We start from the raw sequence: 6,123 nt of genomic DNA, 5'->3' as shown, positions 1-6,123 counted from the left end.
TGTCATGCTGAAACAGGAATGGGCCTTTCTCAAACTGTTGCCACAAAGTTGGAAGCACAGAATKATCTAGAATGTCACTGTATGCTGTAGCGTTAAGATTTCCCTTCACTGGAACTAAGGGGCCTAGCCCGAACCATGAAAAACAGCCCCAGACCATTATTCCTCCTCCACCAAACATTACAGTTGACACTATGCATTGGTGCAGGTAGCGTTCTCCTGGCATCTGTCAAACCCAGATTCGTCGTTGGACTGCCAGATGGGGAAGCGTGATTCATCACTCCAGAGAATGTGTTTCCACTGCTCCAGAGTCCAATGGCAGCGAACTTTACACCACTACAGCCGACGCATGGCAWTGCGAATGGTGATTTTAGGATTGTGTGTGGCTGCTCGACCATGGAAACCCATTTCATGAAGCTCCCGAGGAACAGTTCTTGTGCTGAAAATGTTTCCAGAGGCAGTTTGAAACTCAGTAATGAGTGTTGCAACCGAGGACAGACGATTTTGACGTGTTACGGGCTTCAGCACTCGGCGGTCTCATTCTGTGAGCTTGTGTGGCCTACTACTTGCAGAGCCATTGTTGCTCCTAGATGTTAACACTTCACAATAACAGCACTAACAGTTGACGGGGGCAGCTCTAGCACGGCAGACATTTGACAAACTGACTTGTTGGAAAGGTGGCATCGTCATAGGATGTTGAAAGTCACTGAGCTCTTCAGTATGGGCCATTCTACTGCCAATGTTTGTCCATGGAGATTTCATGGCTGTGCTCAATTTTATACACCTGTCAGCAACAGATGTGGCTGAAATAGCTGAATCCACTAATTTGAAGGGGTGTCCACATACATTTAGCCATGTAGTGTATGTTTCCTCCATATAGACTCCTTGCGGATGACGTAATGCACACAAAATGTACTTTTTCGCTGAAGATTTCATGTACTGAATAAAAATCTAAAGTTTAATGTGTTTCCATCGCATTTTCAACTCTACCGATAGTTTTGTCACAAAAACTGTTGCGTTAAATAACAAATGTGCCTACTCTGGTTTTGGCACCAGCACTCTAGCCAGCAGATACAGTGCTAGTAGGCTGTGTGGGTTGCCTAGTGTATTTGATGAGATTATTATGGATAAGAGCGAGAATATTTTTATTTGTCAAATGGCAGTCAAGCATCGATCATCATGTCACCAGAATAAGACCCTCTGTACTTATTTCAAAGCAGCATCAAGATCATCAGTGTACACTTTCACCACCGTGTGAAGTTCATWATTTTTTTTCATCTGTAGTCTAATAAACTGCATGCTTTCCCAATTCGAAGTGGGAGGACCACACACATGTACTACGATATGTATTTTTTTTTATTTAACCTTTATTTAACCAGGTAGGCTAGTTGAGAACAAGTTCTCATTTACAACTGCGACCTGGCCAAGATAAAGCAAAGCAGTACAACACAAACAACAACACAGAGTTACACATGGAATAAACAAAACATACAGTCAATAACACAATAGAAAAAAAGTCTATATACAGTGTGTGCAAATGAGGAAAGATAAGGGAGGTAAGGCAATAAATAGGCCATAGTGGCGAAATAATTACAATTTAGCAATTAAACACTGGAGTGATACAAGTGCAGAAGATGAATGTGTAAGTAGAGATACTGGGGTGCAAAGGAGAAAAAAAATGACAGTATGGGGTTGAGGTAGCTGGATGTGCTATTTACAGATGGGCTATGTACAGGTGCAGTGATCTGTGAGCTGCTCTGACAGCTGGTGCTTAAAGTTAGTGTGGAAGATATGAGTCTCCAGCTTCAGTGATTTTTGCAGTTCGTTCCAGTCATTGGCAGCAGAGAACTGGATGGAAAGGTGGCCAAAGGAGGAATTGGCTTTGGGGTGACCAGTGAAATATATCGGGTGGAGCGCGTGCTATGGTTGGGTGCTGCTATGGTGACCAGTCAGCTGAGATAAGGCGGGGCTTTACCTAGCAAAGACTTATAGATGACCTGGTGCCAGTGGGTTTGGCGACGAATATGAAGCGAGGGCCAACCAACGAGAGCATACAGGTCGCAGTCGCAGTTGACCAGGGTAGGGACCAGGGTAGGGGTGGCCAGGTGGAAAGCATGGCCGGCCGTAGAAAAATGTTTATTGAAATTCTCAATTATCGTGGATTTATTGGTGGTGACAGTGTTTCCTAGCCTCAGTGCATTGGGCAGCTGGGAGGAGGTGCTCTTATTCTCCATGGACTTTACAGTGTCCCAGAACTTTTTGGAGTTTGRTCTGCAGGATGCAAATTTCTGTTTGATAAAGCTCGCCTTTGCCTTCCTGACTGCCTGTGTATATTTGTTCCTAACTTCCCTGAAAAGTTGCATATCGCGGGGGCTATTCGATGCTAATGCAGTACGCCACAGGATGTTTTTGTGCTGGTCAAGGGCAGTCAGGTCTGGAGTGAATCACGGGCTATATCTGTTCCTGGTTCTACATTTTTTGAATGGGGCATGCTTATTTAAGATTGTGAGGAAAGCACTTTTAAAGAATAACCAGGCATCTTCTACTAACAGAATGAGGTCAATATCCTTCCAGGATACCCGGGCCAGGTCGGTTAGAAAGGCCTGCTCGCTGAAGTGTTTTAGGAAGCGTTTGACCGCAGACCCATTACGGATGCAAGCAATGAGGCAGTGATCGCTGAGATCCTGGTTGAAGACAGCAGAGGTGTATTTGGAGGGCAGGTTGGTTAGGATGATAACTATGAGGGTGCCTGTGTTTACGGTATGATGGTTATATCAATATTTGCACATTAAGGCGTTTCCTCCGCCATCTTCCGCATAATTAATATTATCAACACAAAAACGATCCTACCATATCGAACGAACAAATTATCTGTAGGCATGAATTTATTTTTAGAATTCATTTTTAGAAACATGAGTTTGGCCAGTCTGTTGCTTCAGGCTCATGCGAGCGTGACTGGAGAGCAGCCAGCAGCAGATAATATCGTCTCCACACTTGCAGAGCAACTGGGGATGCTAAAAACCCTTTTGGCCACTCTTGCCAGGCTGGTTTGAGATTTTTAAAAATCTGGTTCCGTCATAGCCCATATAAAATCGTTATACAGCTGATTTATTACTAAACTCAGCAAAAAAAGAAACGTCCTATCACTGTCAACTGTGTTTATTTTCAGCAAACTTAACATGTGGAAATATTTGTATCAACATAACAAGATTCAACAACTGAGACACAAACTGAACAAGTTCCACAGACATGTGACAGAAATTGAATAATGTGTCCCTGAACAAAGGGGAGGGGGGGTCAAAATCAAAAGTAACAGTCAGTATCTGTTGTGGCCACCAGCTGCATTACATACTGCAGTGCATCTCCTCCTCATGGACTGCACAAGCTTTTCCAGTTCTTGCTGTGAGATGTTACCCCACTTTTCCACCAAATCACCTGCAAGTTCCTGGACATTTCTGAGAGGAATGGCCCTAGCCCTTACCCTCCGATCCAACAGGTCCCAGACGTGCTCAATGGGATTGAGGGTGGAGGGTCATGCTGGAGGGTCATGTCAGGATGAGCCTGCAGGAAGGGTACCACATGAGGGAGGAGGATGTCTTCCCTGTAATGCACAGCGTTGAGATTGTTGTCATTGCAGGCAATCTCAGTCCGATGATGCTGTGACACACCGCCCCAGACCATGACGGACCCTCCACCTCCAAATCGATCCCGCTCCAGAGTACAGGCCTCGGTGTAACGCTAATTTCTTTTGACGATAAACGCGAATCAGATCATWACCCCTGGTGATACAAAACTGCGACTCGTCAGCAAAGAGCACTTTTTGCCAGTCTTGTCTGGTCCAGCGARGGTGGGTTTGTGCCCATAGGCGACGTTGTTGCCGGTAATGTCTGGTGAGGACCTGCCTTACAACAGGCCTACAAGCCCTCAGTCCAGCCTCTCTCAGCCTATTACGGACAGTCTGAGCACTGTTGGAGGGATTGTGCGTTCCTGGTGTAACTCGGGCAGTTGTTGTTGCCATCCTGTACCTGTCCCGCAGGTGTGATGTTCGGATGTACCGATCCTGTGCAAGTGTTATTACACGTGGTCTGCCACTGCGAGGACGTACAGCTGTCCGTCCTGTCTCCCTGTAGCGCTGTCTTTGGTGACTCACAGTACGGACATTGCAATTTATTGCCCTGGCCACATCTGCAGTCCTCATGCCTCCTTGCAGCATGCCTAAGGTACATTCACGCAGATGAGCAGGGACCCTGGGTATCTTTCTTTTTGGTGTTTTTCCAGAGTCAGTAGAAAGGCCTCTGTGGTGTCCTAACTTTCATAACTGTGACCTTAATTGCCTACCATCTGTAAGCTGTTAGTGTCTTAACGACCGTTCCACAGGTGCATGTTCATTAATTGTTTATGGTTCATTGAACAAGCATGGGAAACAGTGTTAAAGTTATTTGGATTTTTACAAATTATCTTTGAAAGACAGGGTCCTGAAAAAGGGCCGTTTCTTTTTTTTGCTGAGTTTGTCATACCCTCCAACTAGGGTCCAGAGTTTTACCTGGTTAGGTTAGCCCAGTGGTTCTCAAACCTCTCCTCAGGGACACCTTAACTAATCAATGGTTAGTTGACAAGTTGAATCCGGTGTGCTAGTTCTGGAATAGATCAAATACATGTCCCCGAAGAGAGGTTTAAGAACCACTGGGTTAGCCCGGCAGTGGAGGCTGCTGAGGGGAGAAAGGCTAACAATAATGGCCAGAACGGTGCAAATGGAATGGCATCAAACACTTGGAAACCATGTGTTTGATAGCATTCCACTGATTCCAGTCCAGTCATTACCACAAGCCTGTTCTCTCCAATTAAAGTGCCACCAACCTGTGCTTAGCCTACCAGATCAGGAAAAACTCTGGGTCCCAGGAACCCCACATATTGGAAGGAACTATGAAATGTAAGATGATATATCCATGACTGTTTATTGAAATCCACACCCCACATTTTTTTCATTAACGTTTAAATAAAATTAGTTTTATTATGAACACAACAAATACAAAAAAACTGAAATATACAAACAAGAGTACATAAACCTAACAGACAGTATTACATATCAAGATTCATTTTCAATATGTTAAATACTTTTATGGTGCGTATTGCTTTTTTGTTTTTACATTTACTGATCATTTCAAAATAATATTTAAATTCTATCTTAAATAATGTGAAGAGGGGTTTGTTCTCTGCCCACTTCATTTTATGGGTAAAGAATCTTCGATGAAAGATAAACAAATTAACAATGAAAGTTAAATCAGGGTCCATATKATTTGGATCAAAATAAAACATAACATCAGAGTCTCTCAAATTAACATTAATAGTCGTTTCTTTTAAAATAAAATCTTCTAACTCACTCCAAAATCTGGGTCACAACCACAAAATACACATTTGTTATCAACAGCTGTTTTAAATTTGTGTTTAATAAAGGTCTTTACAGGGTAGATTCTATGAATGAGTTTGTATTATACTTCTTTCATCTTATTAGATATACAATATTTACCAGACAACAACGAAACTTTGTTCCAGTTCACTTGTCCTAGGGCTGCATTCCAGTACATTTTAGAAGAGGGAATAGTAACATATTGACATAGTTTCCTTATATACATGTTATTACATTTATAGTTTAAAATGTAAATTCCTTCTAATTGTATTGAGGCTACAAAATCCTCAATAGTTGCACTTGGAGTATTGTTATATTCTCCTAAAAGAAGAATAGCACCTTTAGGGATAGCTCTAACAACAATTTGATACTCCTCAGGAGTGAATYTAACATTGTGTGTTCTAATAAATTCTGGATAATCATATAGTTGTCCATCATTATTCAATAATTGTTTAACCCAAATAATGTTGTTGCCAAACCAGTTCTGGAAAAATAAAGACTTGTTTTTGTATTTTATGTCTTTATTATTCCAGATTGTATACCTATGTGGGGAAAAATTGTGTTTGTACATGAGGTTCCAAGTTAGAAGTACTTGTTTATGAAAGTTTGCAAGCTTAATGGGGGATTTTACTGTAACGCTCGTCGTTGGAATGATAGGAGGACCAAATGTGCAGCGTGGTAAGTGTCCATATTGTTTTAATACGAAAATAATGAACACT

The sequence above is a fragment of the Salvelinus sp. IW2-2015 genome, linkage group LG16, assembly GCF_002910315.2.
Source record: "Salvelinus sp. IW2-2015 linkage group LG16, ASM291031v2, whole genome shotgun sequence".
Taxonomy (NCBI): Eukaryota; Metazoa; Chordata; class Actinopteri; order Salmoniformes; family Salmonidae; genus Salvelinus; species Salvelinus sp. IW2-2015.
The sequence above is the reverse complement of the archived record's forward strand: the minus strand, read 5'-3'. Positions refer to the sequence as shown.